General features: G+C 36.2%; 6 non-coding genes across 6 annotated transcripts; all 6 read left to right on the top strand.

The window, feature by feature from the left end:
- The first annotated feature begins 3,130 nt into the window (after positions 1–3,130).
- Positions 3,131–5,123, top strand: LOC120285455. The gene has a single exon (XR_005544721.1). It is a non-coding gene; the product is annotated as a small subunit ribosomal RNA (ribosomal RNA).
- A 690-nt stretch (positions 5,124–5,813) lies between these two features.
- On the top strand, positions 5,814–5,992 carry LOC120285446. Its single transcript, XR_005544714.1, has one exon. It is a non-coding gene; the product is annotated as a 5.8S ribosomal RNA (ribosomal RNA).
- A 394-nt stretch (positions 5,993–6,386) lies between these two features.
- Positions 6,387–10,347, top strand: LOC120285461. The gene has a single exon (XR_005544727.1). It is a non-coding gene; the product is annotated as a large subunit ribosomal RNA (ribosomal RNA).
- Positions 10,348–14,061: 3,714 nt separating this feature from the next.
- LOC120285449 lies at positions 14,062–16,056 on the top strand. Its single transcript, XR_005544715.1, has one exon. It is a non-coding gene; the product is annotated as a small subunit ribosomal RNA (ribosomal RNA).
- A 689-nt stretch (positions 16,057–16,745) lies between these two features.
- On the top strand, positions 16,746–16,924 carry LOC120285466. The gene has a single exon (XR_005544731.1). It is a non-coding gene; the product is annotated as a 5.8S ribosomal RNA (ribosomal RNA).
- Positions 16,925–17,318: 394 nt separating this feature from the next.
- LOC120285460 lies at positions 17,319–21,281 on the top strand. The gene has a single exon (XR_005544726.1). It is a non-coding gene; the product is annotated as a large subunit ribosomal RNA (ribosomal RNA).
- The last annotated feature ends 2,774 nt before the right edge of the window (positions 21,282–24,055 follow it).

Below are 24,055 nucleotides of genomic sequence, written 5' to 3'. Positions count from 1 at the left end.
ATATACCGACGCCGCCAAGTTCGCGTCCTGGATGCTCTCCACCGTCAATCCGAACCCATCCTCAACAACCCCAGGAACATTGATGAAGCTATCGGAATCTCACCAGGCAGATGCAAAACGCTGCGGAATTCGCAAGCCCACCGCCACCAAAGACTGCGAGAACACCTAGCAGGGACCTCCACCTCTGGTCCCCGGAAATTGCGGCACTCGTGACTGAGAAGAGGCGTCTCAGGAGAGTTTGGTTCTTGACGCGCAATCCAAGAGACAAAACAGCGCTCAATCACGCCACAAAGGAGTTGAAGGACAAGATCTCCAGCCTACGCCAGGACTCCTTCCTCAGATTCCTCGAGGAACTCTCTCCCGGGGACCCAGACCACAATCTGTGGAACGTCACCCGCCACATTAAACGACCAGCCAAAAAGGTTTCCGCAGTGCGCAAAGCAGATGGATCCTGGTGCCGTTCGGATGCTGAAAGAGCAGAAGCTTTCGCCGAACACCTTTACAACGCCTTCTCTCCGTTCGACTGCTGCACTGCCGAAGAACATGCTGAAACAGCCCGGTTTCTCAATAGCCCAAGCTCTCCCGGTCCCCGTTGGAACCAGTCGACCCTGAGGAAGTTGCGCAGGAGATTGCTCTACTGAAGAACAACAAATCTCCAGGCCTGGATCGTATAGATGCGGCGGCCCTAAAAATGCTCCCATTCCGCTGCACACAAATGCTGGCCAGCATTTACAACAGCTGCTTCCGGCTAGGGTACTTCCCGGAAGAGTGGAAAAGAGCAGAGGTTATTGTCCTCCTCAAGCCTGGTAAGCCTGAAGCCAATCTCGCCTCCTATCGTCCGATTAGTTTGCTGGCAATCCTCTCCAAAATACTCGAAAGAGTATTTTTGCGCAGAGTATTGCCAGTACTGGATGAGGCTGGTTTGATCCCCGATCACCAGTTTGGCTTCAGGCGCTCCCACGGAACACCAGAGCAATGCCACCGGCTAGTCGAACGGATCCTCGAGGCATTCGAGCAAAAGAAATACTGCTGCGCTGTAATGCTCGACGTGAAGCAGGCATTCGACAGAGTTTGGCATCCTGGACTCCTCCATAAACTCAAATCCTACCTCCCAAGCCCCCATTTTACCCTCCTCAAATCCTACACTGAGGGAAGAGCATTCCAAGTCAGATGCGGAAGTGCAATAAGCCTACCCAGACTGATCAGAGCTGGAGTTCCGCAAGGCAGTGTGCTCGGACCAATACTGTACACCCTTTACACCGCAGACCTTCCCATAATCCCTCCAGGAACCTAACTATAGCGACTTATGCAGATGACACGGCTTTCCTCGCCTCCTCATCCGACCCACGAGAAGCCTCCGAAACAATCCAAAGGCAAATGGACGCGCTACATCCCTGGCTCAGCAGGTGGAACATCGTAGTGAACGCGGAAAAATCTACCCAAACAACATTTGCACTAAGGAGAGGAGACTGCCCACCGGTCACGCTAAACGGAGTCATCATTCCCAACGCACCCGCACCCAAGTACCTAGGACTTACCCTGGACCGCAGGCTCACTTGGCGTCCCCACATCGTCAGCAAACGCATACAGGCCGATGCGCGTCTGAGGCAGATGCATTGGCTTATTGGGAGAGGGTCCAAGCTAAGGCAGAACCACAAAATCCTGGTGTACAAGGCAATTCTCAAGCCCATCTGGACCTACGGGATACAGCTATGGGGCACGGCAAGCCACACGAATCGCCTGCGTATACAGCGGTTCCAGAATAGGTGCTTGAGAATTGCCTGTAATGCGCATCCCTACCACGAGAATGTCGCCATACATAGGGAACTTGGAATCCCACAAGTCGCTGATGAAATCTCCAGGCTCAGCGAGAGATACCTGAAAAGGCTCGAAAACCACCCTAACCACCTCGCCACCAACCTGTTAGACAATAGCCAAACAAGCAGACGTCTCATGAGGAGACACCCTCTCGATCTTCCACAACAATAGACAACACATATAAAACCCGCCACAAATACATGTACAATAGTATCCCTTAAGCTAATGTTCCCCCGCAAAACCATTTAATTATTGTCCACTAGGACAGATTTTAAATAAATAAACGCACGCTAAAAAAAAAAAAAAAAAAAAAAAATTATATATGAATAATGGAAAAAAAAATGAAATGTTCATATAATCTCTTAATATATAAGAGAATAGCCCGTATGTTGGGTGGCAAACGGAATTGAAAATACCCGCTTTGACGACAGCGGGTTCAAAAACTACTATAGGTAGGCAGTGGTTGCCGACCTCCCGCATTATTCGAAATATTTATTTCGGATTATGTTTATATTGGTTACATACAATAAAGTATATTATTATCCGTACAAATTTGTTTCTCAGTTCTATAGAACACGGGACTTGGCTCCGCGGATAATAGGAATATACGCTTTTTAGATAATATCGTTGAAACAAAAGTCAAGTTTCTATTATATATAGAATAACAAATCGTTTCCATATATTATCGTTAATTTTTGGAGGCAGGCAAATATTTATTTATTACCTGCCGTATAGTTGGATTATTATATCGTTACGGTATAATACAAATATGGATTCTTATGAAAGAAATATAAAATTATATATTAAATGTGGAAATATTATCATATGCGCTTGGTTTTATGTTATATATTACCAGAGAGATATATGAAAAGAGATAAATTTTAAATTTATCTTCAAAATGCAAATGATTTAACTTAATATTTATATTGGTTAAACAAAAATTGTACATGTGTGGATACAATAATTATGTATGTTGGAAATAAAATGATATTTTATAATGAAATATGTATATATAAAAAGATATAATTATAGAAACATATATATTACAATAATTATATGAAATTCTTGTTATATTGGTAAAACAAGTATAAATTAAAAATGAAATTATGGATTACGAATGCTATATAAAAATGGCCGTAATCGAATGGATATTTTACTTATAAATATATATTTAAAATTTTACCCAAAGGCGAAATATTGAATTTATTCAATATAATAAAAATCATGAATTATATAAAGTGAAAATCCATATATCTATTATATTGCTTATTTCGATTCAAAAAATATGAATGGAATATGAAGGAAAAACATTATTCTGGTTGATCCTGCCAGTAGTTATATGCTTGTCTCAAAGATTAAGCCATGCATGGTCTAAGTACACACGAATTAAAAGTGAAACCGCAAAAGGCTCATTATATCAGTTATGGTTCCTTAGATCGTTAACAGTTACTTGGATAACTGTGGTAATTCTAGAGCTAATACATGCAATTAAAACATGAACCTTATGGGACATGTGCTTTTATTAGGCTAAAACCAAGCGATCGCAAGATCGTTATATTGGTTGAACTCTAGATAACATGCAGATCGTATGGTCTTGTACCGACGACAGATCTTTCAAATGTCTCCCTATCAACTTTTGATGGTAGTATCTAGGACTACCATGGTTGCAACGGGTAACGGGGAATCAGGGTTCGATTCCCGGAGAGGGAGCCTGAGAAACGGCTACCACATCTAAGAAGGCAGCAGGGCGCGTAAATTACCCACTCCCAGCTCGGGGAGGTAGTGACGAAAAATAACAATACAGGACTCATATCCGAGGCCCTGTAATTGGAATGAGTACACTTTAAATCCTTTAACAAGGACCAATTGGAGGGCAAGTCTGGTGCCAGCAGCCGCGGTAATTCCAGCTCCAATAGCGTATATTAAAGTTGTTGCGGTTAAAACGTTCGTAGTTGAACTTGTGCTTCATACGGGTAGTACAACTTACAATTGTGGTTAGTACTATACCTTTATGTATGTAAGCGTATTACCGGTGGAGTTCTTATATGTGATTAAATACTTGTATTTTTCATATGTTCCTCCTATTTAAAAACCTGCACTAGTGCTCTTAACGAGTGTTATTGTGGGCCGGTACTATTACTTTGAACAAATTAGAGTGCTTAAAGCAGGCTTCAAATGCCTGAATATTCTGTGCATGGGATAATGAAATAAGACCTCTGTTCTGCTTTCATTGGTTTTCAGATCAAGAGGTAATGATTAATAGAAGCAGTTTGGGGGGCATTAGTATTACGACGCGAGAGGTGAAATTCTTGGACCGTCGTAAGACTAACTTAAGCGAAAGCATTTGCCAAAGATGTTTTCATTAATCAAGAACGAAAGTTAGAGGTTCGAAGGCGATCAGATACCGCCCTAGTTCTAACCATAAACGATGCCAGCTAGCAATTGGGTGTAGCTACTTTTATGGCTCTCTCAGTCGCTTCCCGGGAAACCAAAGCTTTTGGGCTCCGGGGAAGTATGGTTGCAAAGCTGAAACTTAAAGGAATTGACGGAAGGGCACCACCAGGAGTGGAGCCTGCGGCTTAATTTGACTCAACACGGGAAAACTTACCAGGTCCGAACATAAGTGTGTAAGACAGATTGATAGCTCTTTCTCGAATCTATGGTGGTGGTGCATGGCCGTTCTTAGTTCGTGGAGTGATTTGTCTGGTTAATTCCGATAACGAACGAGACTCAAATATATTAAATAGATATCTTCAGGATTATGGTGCTGAAGCTTATGTAGCCTTCATTCATGGTGGCAGTAAAATGTTTATTGTGTTTGAATGTGTTTATGTAAGTGGAGCCGTACCTGTTGGTTTGTCCCATTATAAGGACACTAGCTTCTTAAATGGACAAATTGCGTCTAGCAATAATGAGATTGAGCAATAACAGGTCTGTGATGCCCTTAGATGTCCTGGGCTGCACGCGCGCTACAATGAAAGTATCAACGTGTATTTCCTAGACCGAGAGGTCCGGGTAAACCGCTGAACCACTTTCATGCTTGGGATTGTGAACTGAAACTGTTCACATGAACTTGGAATTCCCAGTAAGTGTGAGTCATTAACTCGCATTGATTACGTCCCTGCCCTTTGTACACACCGCCCGTCGCTACTACCGATTGAATTATTTAGTGAGGTCTCCGGACGTGATCACTGTGACGCCTTGCGTGTTACGGTTGTTTCGCAAAAGTTGACCGAACTTGATTATTTAGAGGAAGTAAAAGTCGTAACAAGGTTTCCGTAGGTGAACCTGCGGAAGGATCATTATTGGTATAATATCCTTACCGTTAATAAACATTTGTTATAATACAAATAAATACAATTTACCAAAATAAAAATATTACAAAATGATTCTACGGAATCAAAAGTTAAAGTGAAAATAAAATGTAGATGGCTTTTATTTTATTTATATGTGGGGCTTGGCAACCTCATAAAAAGACTTTAACATTATTAATGTTGTTGTGCGTATTTGTGGCAGTACTTACTACAACAACGGCGTTTCCTATAAAAACAAATTCTCGAAAATGGAAATCGAAGAAACTAAACTAAATTCGAAAGTGGAAGTCGAATTAAAATTAAAATAATTTTGAATGTGGTAATCGAAATAAGTTTGTGTGTATATGGACCATAATATACACGCGTTGCGAATATGTATTGTTCATCTATGTTATGAGCATACGTTGGCTAATGCAACAACCTAAAATATACAATGTTTGTACCTGTCATCCATCAGGTTAATGTTTTATATAAATTTTGCAGTATGTGTCACCCAAAATAGCAAACCATAACCAGATTATTATGATACATAATGCTTATATGAAACTAAGACATTTCGCAACATTTATTTTAGGTATAAAAATAAATTTATTGAAGGAATTGATATATGCCAGTAAAATGGTGTATTTTTAATTTCTTTCAATAAAAACAATATTGACATTATATAAAAATGAATTATAAAACTCTAAGCGGTGGATCACTCGGCTCATGGGTCGATGAAGAACGCAGCAAACTGTGCGTCATCGTGTGAACTGCAGGACACATGAACATCGACATTTTGAACGCATATCGCAGTCCATGCTGTTATGTACTTTAATTAATTTTATAGTGCTGCTTGGACTACATATGGTTGAGGGTTGTAAGACTATGCTAATTAAGTTGTTTATAAATTTTTTATAAGCATATGGTATATTATTGGATTAAATAATGATTTTATTCATAATATTAAAAAAGAAATGAAAAACATTATCTCACATTTGAATGTGAAAAACGAAGAGAAATATTTTCTTTTTCAATCAAATAATACTGAGAAATGTCTAGCATAAAAAATTGAAATATTTTTCATCTAGAATTGTCTCTTATTAATGATTCGAAAAAAAAAAAACTTGGTTATGTTATTATTCTTCGTTGGTTCGTTAAATGGATAAAAAATAACTTTGCTTACAAGAACTATTGGAACTATTTATAACGAATTTAATTGATTGTTTTATCATTTATATATAAAGAATTTATGGCAAAATATAGTTATATATACAACCTCAACTCATATGGGACTACCCCCTGAATTTAAGCATATTAATTAGGGGAGGAAAAGAAACTAACAAGGATTTTCTTAGTAGCGGCGAGCGAAAAGAAAACAGTTCAGCACTAAGTCACTTTGTCTATATGGCAAATGTGAGATGCAGTGTATGGAGCGTCAATATTCTAGTATGAGAAATTAATGATTTAAGTCCTTCTTAAATGAGGCCATTTACCCATAGAGGGTGCCAGGCCCGTATAACGTTAATGATTACTAGATGATGTTTCCAAAGAGTCGTGTTGCTTGATAGTGCAGCACTAAGTGGGTGGTAAACTCCATCTAAAACTAAATATAACCATGAGACCGATAGTAAACAAGTACCGTGAGGGAAAGTTGAAAAGAACTCTGAATAGAGAGTTAAACAGTACGTGAAACTGCTTAGAGGTTAAGCCCGATGAACCTGAATATCCGTTATGGAAAATTCATCATTAAAATTGTAATATTTAAATAATATTATTAAGAATAATGTGCATTTTTTCCATATAAGGACATTGTAATCTATTAGCATATCCCAAATTTATCATAAAATATAACTTATAGTTTATTCCAATTAAATTGCTTGCATTTTAACACAGAATAAATGTTATTAATTTGATAAAGTGCTGATAGATTTATATTATTACAGAGCGTTAATTTTTCGGAATTATATAATGGCATAATTATCATTGATTTTTGTGTTTATTATATGCTCTTGTATGATTAACAATGCGAAAGATTCAGGATACCTTCGGGACCCGTCTTGAAACACGGACCAAGGAGTCTAACATATGTGCAAGTTATTGGGATGTAAACCTAATAGCGTAATTAACTTGACTAATAATGGGATTAGTTTTTTAGCTATTTATAGCTAATTAACACAATCCCGGGGCGTTCTATATAGTTATGTATAATGTATATTTATATTATTTATGCCTCTAACTGGAACGTACCTTGAGCATATATGCTGTGACCCGAAAGATGGTGAACTATACTTGATCAGGTTGAAGTCAGGGGAAACCCTGATGGAAGACCGAAACAGTTCTGACGTGCAAATCGATTGTCAGAATTGAGTATAGGGGCGAAAGACCAATCGAACCATCTAGTAGCTGGTTCCTTCCGAAGTTTCCCTCAGGATAGCTGGTGCATTTTAATATTATATAAAATAATCTTATCTGGTAAAGCGAATGATTAGAGGCCTTAGGGTCGAAACGATCTTAACCTATTCTCAAACTTTAAATGGGTAAGAACCTTAACTTTCTTGATATGAAGTTCAAGGTTATGATATAATGTGCCCAGTGGGCCACTTTTGGTAAGCAGAACTGGCGCTGTGGATGAACCAAACGTAATGTTACGGTGCCCAAATTAACAACTCATGCAGATACCATGAAAGGCGTTGGTTGCTTAAAACAGCAGGACGGTGATCATGGAAGTCGAAATCCGCTAAGGAGTGTGTAACAACTCACCTGCCGAAGCAACTAGCCCTTAAAATGGATGGCGCTTAAGTTGTATACCTATACATTACCGCTAAAGTAGATGATTTATATTACTTGTGATATAAATTTTGAAACTTTAGTGAGTAGGAAGGTACAATGGTATGCGTAGAAGTGTTTGGCGTAAGCCTGCATGGAGCTGCCATTGGTACAGATCTTGGTGGTAGTAGCAAATAATCGAATGAGACCTTGGAGGACTGAAGTGGAGAAGGGTTTCGTGTGAACAGTGGTTGATCACGAGTTAGTCGGTCCTAAGTTCAAGGCGAAAGCCGAAAATTTTCAAGTAAAACAAAAATGCCTAACTATATAAACAAAGCGAATATAATACACTTGAATAATTTTGAACGAAAGGGAATACGGTTCCAATTCCGTAACCTGTTGAGTATCCGTTTGTTATTAAATATGGGCCTCGTGCTCATCCTGGCAACAGGAACGACCATAAAGAAGCCGTCGAGAGATATCGGAAGAGTTTTCTTTTCTGTTTTATAGCCGTACTACCATGGAAGTCTTTCGCAGAGAGATATGGTAGATGGGCTAGAAGAGCATGACATATACTGTTGTGTCGATATTTTCTCCTCGGACCTTGAAAATTTATGGTGGGGACACGCAAACTTCTCAACAGGCCGTACCAATATCCGCAGCTGGTCTCCAAGGTGAAGAGTCTCTAGTCGATAGAATAATGTAGGTAAGGGAAGTCGGCAAATTAGATCCGTAACTTCGGGATAAGGATTGGCTCTGAAGATTGAGATAGTCGGGCTTGATTGGGAAACAATAACATGGTTTATGTGCTCGTTCTGGGTAAATAGAGTTTCTAGCATTTATGTTAGTTACTTGTTCCCCGGATAGTTTAGTTACGTAGCCAATTGTGGAACTTTCTTGCTAAAATTTTTAAGAATACTATTTGGGTTAAACCAATTAGTTCTTATCAATTATAACGATTATCAATTAACAATCAATTCAGAACTGGCACGGACTTGGGGAATCCGACTGTCTAATTAAAACAAAGCATTGTGATGGCCCTAGCGGGTGTTGACACAATGTGATTTCTGCCCAGTGCTCTGAATGTCAAAGTGAAGAAATTCAAGTAAGCGCGGGTCAACGGCGGGAGTAACTATGACTCTCTTAAGGTAGCCAAATGCCTCGTCATCTAATTAGTGACGCGCATGAATGGATTAACGAGATTCCTACTGTCCCTATCTACTATCTAGCGAAACCACAGCCAAGGGAACGGGCTTGGAATAATTAGCGGGGAAAGAAGACCCTTTTGAGCTTGACTCTAATCTGGCAGTGTAAGGAGACATAAGAGGTGTAGAATAAGTGGGAGATATTAGACCTCGGTTTGGTATCGTCAATGAAATACCACTACTCTTATTGTTTCCTTACTTACTTGATTAAATGGAACGTGTATCATTTCCTAGCCATTATACGGATATATTTATTATATCTTATGGTATTGGGTTTTGATGCAAGCTTCTTGATCAAAGTATCACGAGTTTGTTATATAATCGCAAACAAATTCTTTAATAAAACGATGCATTTATGTATTTTTGATTTGAAAATTTGGTATAACTCCAATTACTCAGGTATGATCCAATTCAAGGACATTGCCAGGTAGGGAGTTTGACTGGGGCGGTACATCTCTCAAATAATAACGGAGGTGTCCCAAGGCCAGCTCAGTGCGGACAGAAACCACACATAGAGCAAAAGGGCAAATGCTGACTTGATCTCGGTGTTCAGTACACACAGGGACAGCAAAAGCTCGGCCTATCGATCCTTTTGGTTTAAAGAGTTTTTAACAAGAGGTGTCAGAAAAGTTACCATAGGGATAACTGGCTTGTGGCGGCCAAGCGTTCATAGCGACGTCGCTTTTTGATCCTTCGATGTCGGCTCTTCCTATCATTGTGAAGCAAAATTCACCAAGCGTTGGATTGTTCACCCATGCAAGGGAACGTGAGCTGGGTTTAGACCGTCGTGAGACAGGTTAGTTTTACCCTACTAATGACAAAACGTTGTTGCGACAGCATTCCTGCGTAGTACGAGAGGAACCGCAGGTACGGACCAATGGCACAATACTTGTTCGAGCGAACAGTGGTATGACGCTACGTCCGTTGGATTATGCCTGAACGCCTCTAAGGTCGTATCCGTGCTGGACTGCAATGATAAATAAGGGGCAATTTGCATTGTATGGCTTCTAAACCATTTAAAGTTTATAATTTATTTTATAAACGACAATGGATGTGATGCCAATGTAATTTGTAACATAGTAAATTAGGAGGATCTTCGATCACCTGATGCCGCGCTAGTTACATATAAAAGCATTATTTAATACAATGACAAAGCCTAGAATCAATTGTAAACGACTTTTGTAACAGGCAAGGTGTTGTAAGTGGTTGAGCAGCTGCCATACTGCGATCCACTGAAGCTTATCCTTTGCTTGATGATTCGATAAATAAATGATTTTTTCCTGTAGCCAAACACCTCGTCATCAATTTAGTGACGCATATGATATTGTCCCTATCATATAATTTTTGATATAAAGACTTTAAAGAATTGTATCAAGTTGCCAAACACCTCGTCATCAATTTAGTGACGCATATGATATTGTCCCTATCATATAATTAATATAAAGACTTTAATGAATTGTGTCAAGTTGCCAAACACCTCGTCATCAATTTAGTGACGCATATGATATTGTCCCTATCATATAATTAATATAAAGAATTTTAATGAATTGTGTCAAGTTGCCAAACACCTCGTCATCAATTTAGTGACGCATATGATATTGTCCTATCATATAATTTTTGATATAAAGACTTTAAAGAATTGTATCAAGTTGCCAAACACCTCGTCATCAATTTAGTGACGCATATGATATTGTCCATATCATATAATTAATATAAAGACTTTAATGAATTGTGTCAAGTTGCCAAACACCTCGTCATCAATTTAGTGACGCATATGATATTGTCCCTATCATATAATTTTTGATATAAAGACTTTAAAGAATTGTATCAAGTTGCCAAACACCTCGTCATCAATTTAGTGACGCATATGATATTGTCCATATCATATAATTAATATAAAGACTTTAATGAATTGTGTCAAGTTGCCAAACACCTCGTCATCAATTTAGTGACGCATATGATATTGTCCCTATCATATAATTAATATAAAGACTTTAATGAATTGTTCAAGTTGCCAAACACCTCGTCATCAATTTAGTGACGCATATGATATTGTCCTATCATATATGATTATATTGTGTATTGTCCATATTTTATCATATAATTAATATAAAGACTTTAATGAATTGTGTCAAGTTGCCAAACACCTCGTCATCAATTTAGTGACGCATATGATATTGTCCCTATCATATAATTTTTGATATAAAGACTTTAAAGAATTGTATCAAGTTGCCAAACACCTCGTCATCAATTTAGTGACGCATATGATATTGTCCATATCATATAATTAATATAAAGACTTTAATGAATTGTGTCAAGTTGCCAAACACCTCGTCATCAATTTAGTGACGCATATGATATTGTCCCTATCATATAATTAATATAAAGACTTTAATGAATTGTGTCAAGTTGCCAAACACCTCGTCATCAATTTAGTGACGCATATGATATTGTCCCTATCATATAATTAATATAAAGAATTTTAATGAATTGTGTCAAGTTGCCAAACACCTCGTCATCAATTTAGTGACGCATATGATATTGTCCCTATCATATAATTAATATAAAAACTTTTAATGAATTGTGTCAAGTTGCCAAACACCTCGTCATCAATTTAGTGACGCATATGATATTGTCCCTATCATATAATTTTTGATATAAAGACTTTAAAGAATTGTATCAAGTTGCCAAACACCTCGTCATCAACTACTATATTATGGTTGCGCCGACCTCTCATATTGTATTCTCTTATGTGTTCATAGGATTTTGGCAATTATATACGAGTAAATTAAATAATATACTTATGAAAATGATTAATTATTATATGTATAAGGGAAAAAATGCTGAAATATTCCCATATTATCTTAGTATTATAGAGGAAAGACCGTTGCCGACCTCTCATATTGTTCAAAACTTATGTATTCATATGATTTTGGCAATTAAATGAGTAAATTAAATAATATACATATGAAAATGATTAATTATTATATGTATAAGGGAAAAAATGCTGAAATATTCCCACATTCTCTCAGTATTATAGAGAAAAGCCATTATAGTGAGAGGGTATAGTAGTGTAAACGACCGGAATTACGACAGAGGGTTCAAAAACTACTATAGGTAGGCAGTGGTTGCCGACCTCTCATATTGTTCAAAACTTATGTATTCATATGATTTTGGCAATTATATGAGTAAATTAAATAATATACATATGAAAATGATTAATTATTATATGTATAAGGGAAAAAATGCTGAAATATTCCCACATTCTCTCAGTATTATAGAGAAAAGCCATTATAGTGAGAGGGTATAGTAGTGTAAACGACCGGAATTACGACAGAGGGTTCAAAAACTACTATAGGTAGGCAGTGGTTGCCGACCTCTCATATTGTTCAAAACTTATGTATTCATATGATTTTGGGAATTATATGAGTAAATTAAATAATATACATATGAAAATGATTAATTATTATATGTATAAGGGAAAAAATGCTGAAATATTCCCACATTCTCTCAGTATTATAGAGAAAAGCCATTATAGTGAGAGGGTATAGTAGTGTAAACGACCGGAATTACGACAGAGGGTTCAAAAACTACTATAGGTAGGCAGTGGTTGCCGACCTCTCATATTGTTCAAAACTTATGAATTCATATGATTTTGGGAATTATATGAGTAAATTAAATAATATACATATGAAAATGATTAATTATTATATGTATAAGGAAAAAAATGCTGAAATATTCCCACATTCTCTTAGTATTATAGAGAAAAGCCATTATAGGGAGAGGGTATAGTAGTGTAAACGACCGGAATTACGACAGAGGGTTCAAAAACTACTATAGGTAGGCAGTGGTTGCCGACCTCTCATATTGTTCAAAACTTATGTATTCATATGATTTTGGCAATAATATGAGTAAATTAAATAATAAACATATGAAAATTAATATGTATTATATGTATAAAGAAAAAAATAATCATATTATATATGAATAATGGAAAAAAAAATGAAATGTTCATATAATCTCTTAATATATAAGAGAATAGCCCGTATGTTGGGTGGCAAACGGAATTGAAAATACCCGCTTTGACGACAGCGGGTTCAAAAACTACTATAGGTAGGCAGTGGTTGCCGACCTCCCGCATTATTCGAAATATTTATTTCGGATTATGTTTATATTGGTTACATACAATAAAGTATATTATTATCCGTACAAATTTGTTTCTCAGTTCTATAGAACACGGGACTTGGCTCCGCGGATAATAGGAATATACGCTTTTTAGATAATATCGTTGAAACAAAAGTCAAGTTTCTATTATATATAGAATAACAAATCGTTTCCATATATTATCGTTAATTTTTGGAGGCAGGCAAATATTTATTTATTACCTGCCGTATAGTTGGATTATTATATCGTTACGGTATAATACAAATATGGATTCTTATGAAAGAAATATAAAATTATATATTAAATGTGGAAATATTATCATATGCGCTTGGTTTTATGTTATATATTACCAGAGAGATATATGAAAAGAGATAAATTTTAAATTTATCTTCAAAATGCAAATGATTTAACTTAATATTTATATTGGTTAAACAAAAATTGTACATGTGTGGATACAATAATTATGTATGTTGGAAATAAAATGATATTTTATAATGAAATATGTATATATAAAAAGATATAATTATAGAAACATATATATTACAATAATTATATGAAATTCTTGTTATATTGGTAAAACAAGTATAAATTAAAAATGAAATTATGGATTACGAATGCTATATAAAAATGGCCGTAATCGAATGGATATTTTACTTATAAATATATATTTAAAATTTTACCCAAAGGCGAAATATTGAATTTTATTCAATATAATAAAAATCATGGAATTATATAAAGTGAAAAATCCATATATCTATTATATTGCTTATTTCGATTCAAAAAATATGAATGGAATATGAAGGAAAAACATTATTCTGGTTGATCCTGCCAGTAGTTATATGCTTGTCTCAAAGATTAAGCCATGCATGTCTAAGTACACACGAATTAAAAGTGAAACCGCAAAAGGCTCATTATATCAGTTATGGTTCCTTAGATCGTTAACAGTTACTTGGATAACTGTGGTAATTCTAGAGCTAATACATGCAATTAAAACATGAACCTTATGGGACATGTGCTTTTATTAGGCTAAAACCAAGCGATCGCAAGATCGTTATATTGGTTGAACTCTAGATAACATGCAGATCGTATGGTCTTGTACCGACGACAGATCTTTCAAATGTCTGCCCTATCAACTTTTGATGGTAGTATCTAGGACTACCATGGTTGCAACGGGTAACGGGGAATCAGGGTTCGATTCCGGAGAGGGAGCCTGAGAAACGGCTACCACATCTAAGGAAGGCAGCAGGCGCGTAAATTACCCACTCCCAGCTCGGGGAGGTAGTGACGAAAAATAACAATACAGGACTCATATCCGAGGCCCTGTAATTGGAATGAGTACACTTTAAATCCTTTAACAAGGACCAATTGGAGGGCAAGTCTGGTGCCAGCAGCCGCGGTAATTCCAGCTCCAATAGCGTATATTAAAGTTGTTGCGGTTAAAACGTTCGTAGTTGAACTTGTGCTTCATACGGGTAGTACAACTTACAATTGTGGTTAGTACTATACCTTTATGTATGTAAGCGTATTACCGGTGGAGTTCTTATATGTGATTAAATACTTGTATTTTTTCATATGTTCCTCCTATTTAAAAACCTGCACTAGTGCTCTTAAACGAGTGTTATTGTGGGCCGGTACTATTACTTTGAACAAATTAGAGTGCTTAAAGCAGGCTTCAAATGCCTGAATATTCTGTGCATGGGATAATGAAATAAGACCTCTGTTCTGCTTTCATTGGTTTTCAGATCAAGAGGTAATGATTAATAGAAGCAGTTTGGGGGCATTAGTATTACGACGCGAGAGGTGAAATTCTTGGACCGTCGTAAGACTAACTTAAGCGAAAGCATTTGCCAAAGATGTTTTCATTAATCAAGAACGAAAGTTAGAGGTTCGAAGGCGATCAGATACCGCCCTAGTTCTAACCATAAACGATGCCAGCTAGCAATTGGGTGTAGCTACTTTTATGGCTCTCTCAGTCGCTTCCCGGGAAACCAAAGCTTTTGGGCTCCGGGGGAAGTATGGTTGCAAAGCTGAAACTTAAAGGAATTGACGGAAGGGCACCACCAGGAGTGGAGCCTGCGGCTTAATTTGACTCAACACGGGAAAACTTACCAGGTCCGAACATAAGTGTGTAAGACAGATTGATAGCTCTTTCTCGAATCTATGGGTGGTGGTGCATGGCCGTTCTTAGTTCGTGGAGTGATTTGTCTGGTTAATTCCGATAACGAACGAGACTCAAATATATTAAATAGATATCTTCAGGATTATGGTGCTGAAGCTTATGTAGCCTTCATTCATGGTGGCAGTAAAATGTTTATTGTGTTTGAATGTGTTTATGTAAGTGGAGCCGTACCTGTTGGTTTGTCCCATTATAAGGACACTAGCTTCTTAAATGGACAAATTGCGTCTAGCAATAATGAGATTGAGCAATAACAGGTCTGTGATGCCCTTAGATGTCCTGGGCTGCACGCGCGCTACAATGAAAGTATCAACGTGTATTTCCTAGACCGAGAGGTCCGGGTAAACCGCTGAACCACTTTCATGCTTGGGATTGTGAACTGAAACTGTTCACATGAACTTGGAATTCCCAGTAAGTGTGAGTCATTAACTCGCATTGATTACGTCCCTGCCCTTTGTACACACCGCCCGTCGCTACTACCGATTGAATTATTTAGTGAGGTCTCCGGACGTGATCACTGTGACGCCTTGCGTGTTACGGTTGTTTCGCAAAAGTTGACCGAACTTGATTATTTAGAGGAAGTAAAAGTCGTAACAAGGTTTCCGTAGGTGAACCTGCGGAAGGATCATTATTGTATAATATCCTTACCGTTAATAAACATTTGTTATAATACAAATAAATACAATTTACCAAAATAAAAATATTACAAAATGATTCTACGGAATCAAAAGTTAAAGTGAAAATAAAATGTAGATGGCTTTTATTTTATTTATATGTGGGGCTTGGCAACCTCATAAAAAGACTTTAACATTATTAATGTTGTTGTGCGTATTTGTGGCAGTACTTACTACAACAACGGCGTTTCCTATAAAAACAAATTCTCGAAAATGGAAATCGAAGAAACTAAACTAAATTCGAAAGTGGAAGTCGAATTAAAATTAAAATAATTTTGAATGTGGTAATCGAAATAAGTTTGTGTGTATATGGACCATAATATACACGCGTTGCGAATATGTATTGTTCATCTATGTTATGAGCATACGTTGGCTAATGCAACAACCTAAAATATACAATGTTTGTACCTGTCATCCATCAGGTTAATGTTTTATATAAATTTTGCAGTATGTGTCACCCAAAATAGCAAACCATAACCAGATTATTATGATACATAATGCTTATATGAAACTAAGACATTTCGCAACATTTATTTTAGGTATAAAAATAAATTTATTGAAGGAATTGATATATGCCAGTAAAATGGTGTATTTTTAATTTCTTTCAATAAAAACAATATTGACATTATATAAAAATGAATTATAAAACTCTAAGCGGTGGATCACTCGGCTCATGGGTCGATGAAGAACGCAGCAAACTGTGCGTCATCGTGTGAACTGCAGGACACATGAACATCGACATTTTGAACGCATATCGCAGTCCATGCTGTTATGTACTTTAATTAATTTTATAGTGCTGCTTGGACTACATATGGTTGAGGGTTGTAAGACTATGCTAATTAAGTTGTTTATAAATTTTTTATAAGCATATGGTATATTATTGGATTAAATAATGATTTTATTCATAATATTAAAAAAGAAATGAAAAACATTATCTCACATTTGAATGTGAAAAACGAAGAGAAATATTTTCTTTTTCAATCAAATAATACTGAGAAATGTCTAGCATAAAAAATTGAAATATTTTTCATCTAGAATTGTCTCTTATTAATGATTCGAAAAAAAAAAAACTTGGTTATGTTATTATTCTTCGTTGGTTCGTTAAATGGATAAAAAATAACTTTGCTTACAAGAACTATTGGAACTATTTATAACGAATTTAATTGATTGTTTTATCATTTATATATAAAGAATTTATGGCAAAATATAGTTATATATACAACCTCAACTCATATGGGACTACCCCCTGAATTTAAGCATATTAATTAGGGGAGGAAAAGAAACTAACAAGGATTTTCTTAGTAGCGGCGAGCGAAAAGAAAACAGTTCAGCACTAAGTCACTTTGTCTATATGGCAAATGTGAGATGCAGTGTATGGAGCGTCAATATTCTAGTATGAGAAATTAATGATTTAAGTCCTTCTTAAATGAGGCCATTTACCCATAGAGGGTGCCAGGCCCGTATAACGTTAATGATTACTAGATGATGTTTCCAAAGAGTCGTGTTGCTTGATAGTGCAGCACTAAGTGGGTGGTAAACTCCATCTAAAACTAAATATAACCATGAGACCGATAGTAAACAAGTACCGTGAGGGAAAGTTGAAAAGAACTCTGAATAGAGAGTTAAACAGTACGTGAAACTGCTTAGAGGTTAAGCCCGATGAACCTGAATATCCGTTATGGAAAATTCATCATTAAAATTGTAATATTTAAATAATATTATTAAGAATAATGTGCATTTTTTCCATATAAGGACATTGTAATCTATTAGCATATCCCAAATTTATCATAAAATATAACTTATAGTTTATTCCAATTAAATTGCTTGCATTTTAACACAGAATAAATGTTATTAATTTGATAAAGTGCTGATAGATTTATATTATTACAGAGCGTTAATTTTTCGGAATTATATAATGGCATAATTATCATTGATTTTTGTGTTTATTATATGCTCTTGTATGATTAACAATGCGAAAGATTCAGGATACCTTCGGGACCCGTCTTGAAACACGGACCAAGGAGTCTAACATATGTGCAAGTTATTGGGATGTAAACCTAATAGCGTAATTAACTTGACTAATAATGGGATTAGTTTTTTAGCTATTTATAGCTAATTAACACAATCCCGGGGCGTTCTATATAGTTATGTATAATGTATATTTATATTATTTATGCCTCTAACTGGAACGTACCTTGAGCATATATGCTGTGACCCGAAAGATGGTGAACTATACTTGATCAGGTTGAAGTCAGGGGAAACCCTGATGGAAGACCGAAACAGTTCTGACGTGCAAATCGATTGTCAGAATTGAGTATAGGGGCGAAAGACCAATCGAACCATCTAGTAGCTGGTTCCTTCCGAAGTTTCCCTCAGGATAGCTGGTGCATTTTAATATTATATAAAATAATCTTATCTGGTAAAGCGAATGATTAGAGGCCTTAGGGTCGAAACGATCTTAACCTATTCTCAAACTTTAAATGGGTAAGAACCTTAACTTTCTTGATATGAAGTTCAAGGTTATGATATAATGTGCCCAGTGGGCCACTTTTGGTAAGCAGAACTGGCGCTGTGGGATGAACCAAACGTAATGTTACGGTGCCCAAATTAACAACTCATGCAGATACCATGAAAGGCGTTGGTTGCTTAAAACAGCAGGACGGTGATCATGGAAGTCGAAATCCGCTAAGGAGTGTGTAACAACTCACCTGCCGAAGCAACTAGCCCTTAAAATGGATGGCGCTTAAGTTGTATACCTATACATTACCGCTAAAGTAGATGATTTATATTACTTGTGATATAAATTTTGAAACTTTAGTGAGTAGGAAGGTACAATGGTATGCGTAGAAGTGTTTGGCGTAAGCCTGCATGGAGCTGCCATTGGTACAGATCTTGGTGGTAGTAGCAAATAATCGAATGAGACCTTGGAGGACTGAAGTGGAGAAGGGTTTCGTGTGAACAGTGGTTGATCACGAGTTAGTCGGTCCTAAGTTCAAGGCGAAAGCCGAAAATTTTCAAGTAAAACAAAAATGCCTAACTATATAAACAAAGCGAATATAATACACTTGAATAATTTTGAACGAAAGGGAATACGGTTCCAATTCCGTAACCTGTTGAGTATCCGTTTGTTATTAAATATGGGCCTCGTGCTCATCCTGGCAACAGGAACGACCATAAAGAAGCCGTCGAGAGATATCGGAAGAGTTTTCTTTTCTGTTTTATAGCCGTACTACCATGGAAGTCTTTCGCAGAGAGATATGGTAGATGGGCTAGAAGAGCATGACATATACTGTTGTGTCGATATTTTCTCCTCGGACCTTGAAAATTTATGGTGGGGACACGCAAACTTCTCAACAGGCCGTACCAATATCCGCAGCTGGTCTCCAAGGTGAAGAGTCTCTAGTCGATAGAATAATGTAGGTAAGGGAAGTCGGCAAATTAGATCCGTAACTTCGGGATAAGGATTGGCTCTGAAGATTGAGATAGTCGGGCTTGATTGGGAAACAATAACATGGTTTATGTGCTCGTTCTGGGTAAATAGAGTTTCTAGCATTTATGTTAGTTACTTGTTCCCCGGATAGTTTAGTTACGTAGCCAATTGTGGAACTTTCTTGCTAAAATTTTTAAGAATACTATTTGGGTTAAACCAATTAGTTCTTATCAATTATAACGATTATCAATTAACAATCAATTCAGAACTGGCACGGACTTGGGGAATCCGACTGTCTAATTAAAACAAAGCATTGTGATGGCCCTAGCGGGTGTTGACACAATGTGATTTCTGCCCAGTGCTCTGAATGTCAAAGTGAAGAAATTCAAGTAAGCGCGGGTCAACGGCGGGAGTAACTATGACTCTCTTAAGGTAGCCAAATGCCTCGTCATCTAATTAGTGACGCGCATGAATGGATTAACGAGATTCCTACTGTCCCTATCTACTATCTAGCGAAACCACAGCCAAGGGAACGGGCTTGGAATAATTAGCGGGGAAAGAAGACCCTTTTGAGCTTGACTCTAATCTGGCAGTGTAAGGAGACATAAGAGGTGTAGAATAAGTGGGAGATATTAGACCTCGGTTTGGTATCGTCAATGAAATACCACTACTCTTATTGTTTCCTTACTTACTTGATTAAATGGAACGTGTATCATTTCCTAGCCATTATACGGATATATTTATTATATCTTATGGTATTGGGTTTTGATGCAAGCTTCTTGATCAAAGTATCACGAGTTTGTTATATAATCGCAAACAAATTCTTTAATAAAACGATGCATTTATGTATTTTTGATTTGAAAATTTGGTATAACTCCAATTACTCAGGTATGATCCAATTCAAGGACATTGCCAGGTAGGGAGTTTGACTGGGGCGGTACATCTCTCAAATAATAACGGAGGTGTCCCAAGGCCAGCTCAGTGCGGACAGAAACCACACATAGAGCAAAAGGGCAAATGCTGACTTGATCTCGGTGTTCAGTACACACAGGGACAGCAAAAGCTCGGCCTATCGATCCTTTTGGTTTAAAGAGTTTTTAACAAGAGGTGTCAGAAAAGTTACCATAGGGATAACTGGCTTGTGGCGGCCAAGCGTTCATAGCGACGTCGCTTTTTGATCCTTCGATGTCGGCTCTTCCTATCATTGTGAAGCAAATTCACCAAGCGTTGGATTGTTCACCCATGCAAGGGAACGTGAGCTGGGTTTAGACCGTCGTGAGACAGGTTAGTTTTACCCTACTAATGACAAAACGTTGTTGCGACAGCATTCCTGCGTAGTACGAGAGGAACCGCAGGTACGGACCAATGGCACAATACTTGTTCGAGCGAACAGTGGTATGACGCTACGTCCGTTGGATTATGCCTGAACGCCTCTAAGGTCGTATCCGTGCTGGACTGCAATGATAAATAAGGGGCAATTTGCATTGTATGGCTTCTAAACCATTTAAAGTTTATAATTTATTTTATAAACGACAATGGATGTGATGCCAATGTAATTTGTAACATAGTAAATTAGGAGGATCTTCGATCACCTGATGCCCGGCGCTAGTTACATATAAAAGCATTATTTAATACAATGACAAAGCCTAGAATCAATTGTAAACGACTTTTGTAACAGGCAAGGTGTTGTAAGTGGTTGAGCAGCTGCCATACTGCGATCCACTGAAGCTTATCCTTTGCTTGATGATTCGATAAATAAATGATTTTTTCCTGTAGCCAAACACCTCGTCATCAATTTAGTGACGCATATGATATTGTCCCTATCATATAATTTTTGATATAAAGACTTTAAAGAATTGTATCAAGTTGCCAAACACCTCGTCATCAATTTAGTGACGCATATGATATTGTCCCTATCTATAATAATTAATATTAAAGACTTTAAATGAATATTGTGTCAAGTTGCCAAACACCTCGTCATCAATTATAGTGACGCATATGATATTGTCCCTATCATATAATTAATATAAAGATTTAATGAATTTGTGTCAAGTTGCCAAACACCTCGTCATCAATTTAGTGACGCATATGATATTGTCCCTATCATATAATTTATATAAAGACTTTAAGAATTGTGTCAAGTTGCCAAACACCTCGTCATCAATTTAGTGACGCATATGATATTGTCCCTATCATATAATTATATAAAGACTTTAAGAATTGTATCAAGTTGCCAAACACCTCGTCATCAATTAGTGACGCATATGATATTGTCCATATCATATAATTAATATAAAGACTTTAATGAATTGTGTCAAGTTGCCAAACACCTCGTCATCAATTTAGTGACGCATATGATATTGTCCTCTTATTATATTTTTTTTTTTTAATTATTATAAAGACTTTATATGAATTGTGTAAGTTTGCAATTCAACCTCGTCATCAATTTAGTGACGCATATGATATTGTCCCTATCATATAATTAATATAAAGAATTTTAATGAATTGTGTCAAGTTGCCAAACACCTCGTCATCAATTTAGTGACGCATATGATATTGTCCCTATCATATAATTAATATAAAACTTTTAATGAATTGTTCAAGTGCCAAACACCTCGTCATCAATTTAGTGACGCATATGATATTGTCCTATCATATAATTTTTGATATAAAGACTTTAAAGAATTGTATCAAGTTGCCAAACACCTCGTCATCAACTACTATATTATGGTTGCGCCGACCTCTCATATTGTATTCTCTTATGTGTTCATAGGATTTTGGCAATTATATACGAGTAAATTAAATAATATACTTATGAAAATGATTAATTATTATATGTATAAGGGAAAAAATGCTGAAATATTCCCATATTATCTTAGTATTATAGAGGAAAGACCGTTGCCGACCTCTCATATTGTTCAAAACTTATGTATTCATATGATTTTGGCAATTAAATGAGTAAATTAAATAATATACATATGAAAATGATTAATTATTATATGTATAAGGGAAAAAATGCTGAAATATTCCCACATTCTCTCAGTATTATAGAGAAAAGCCATTATAGTGAGAGGGTATAGTAGTGTAAACGACCGGAATTACGACAGAGGGTTCAAAAACTACTATAGGTAGGCAGTGGTTGCCGACCTCTCATATTGTTCAAAACTTATGTATTCATATGATTTTGGCAATTATATGAGTAAATTAAATAATATACATATGAAAATGATTAATTATTATATGTATAAGGGAAAAAATGCTGAAATATTCCCACATTCTCTCAGTATTATAGAGAAAAGCCATTATAGTGAGAGGGTATAGTAGTGTAAACGACCGGAATTACGACAGAGGGTTCAAAAACTACTATAGGTAGGCAGTGGTTGCCGACCTCTCATATTGTTCAAAACTTATGTATTCATATGATTTTGGGAATTATATGAGTAAATTAAATAATATACATATGAAAATGATTAATTATTATATGTATAAGGGAAAAAATGCTGAAATATTCCCACATTCTCTCAGTATTATAGAGAAAAGCCATTATAGTGAGAGGGTATAGTAGTGTAAACGACCGGAATTACGACAGAGGGTTCAAAAACTACTATAGGTAGGCAGTGGTTGCCGACCTCTCATATTGTTCCAAAACTTATGAATTCATATGATTTTGGAATTATATGAGTAAATTAAATAATATACATATGAAAATGATTAATTATTATATGTATAAGGAAAAAAATGCTGAAATATTCCCACATTCTCTTAGTATTATAGAGAAAAGCCATTATAGGGAGAGGGTATAGTAGTGTAAACGACCGGAATTACGACAGAGGGTTCAAAAACTACTATAGGTAGGCAGTGGTTGCCGACCTCTCATATTGTTCAAAACTTATGTATTCATATGATTTGGCAATAATATGAGTAAATTAAATAATAAACATATGAAAATTAATATGTATTATATGTATAAAGAAAAAAATAATCATATTATATATGAATAATGGAAAAAAAAATGAAATGTTCATATAATCTCTTAATATATAAGAGAATAGCCCGTATGTTGGGTGGCAAACGGAATTGAAAATACCCGCTTTGACGACAGCGGGTTCAAAAACTACTATAGGTAGGCAGTGGTTGCCGACCTCCCGCATTATTCGAAATATTTATTTCGGATTATGTTTATATTGGTTACATACAATAAAGTATATTATTATCCGTACAAATTTGTTTCTCAGTTCTATAGAACACGGGACTTGGCTCCGCGGATAATAGGAATATACGCTTTTTAGATAATATCGTTGAAACAAAAGTCAAGTTTCTATTATATATAGAATAACAAATCGTTTCCATATATTATCGTTAATTTTTGGAGGCAGGCAAATATTTATTTATTACCTGCCGTATAGTTGGATTATTATATCGTTACGGTATAATACAAATATGGATTCTTATGAAAGAAATATAAAATTATATATTAAATGTGGAAATATTATCATATGCGCTTGGTTTTATGTTATATATTACCA

This window comes from Drosophila simulans, unplaced genomic scaffold (assembly GCF_016746395.2).
Source record: "Drosophila simulans strain w501 unplaced genomic scaffold, Prin_Dsim_3.1 Segkk19_quiver_pilon, whole genome shotgun sequence".
Lineage (NCBI taxonomy): Eukaryota > Metazoa > Arthropoda > Insecta > Diptera > Drosophilidae > Drosophila > Drosophila simulans.
The sequence above is the reverse complement of the archived record's forward strand: the minus strand, read 5'-3'. Positions and strand labels throughout refer to the sequence as shown.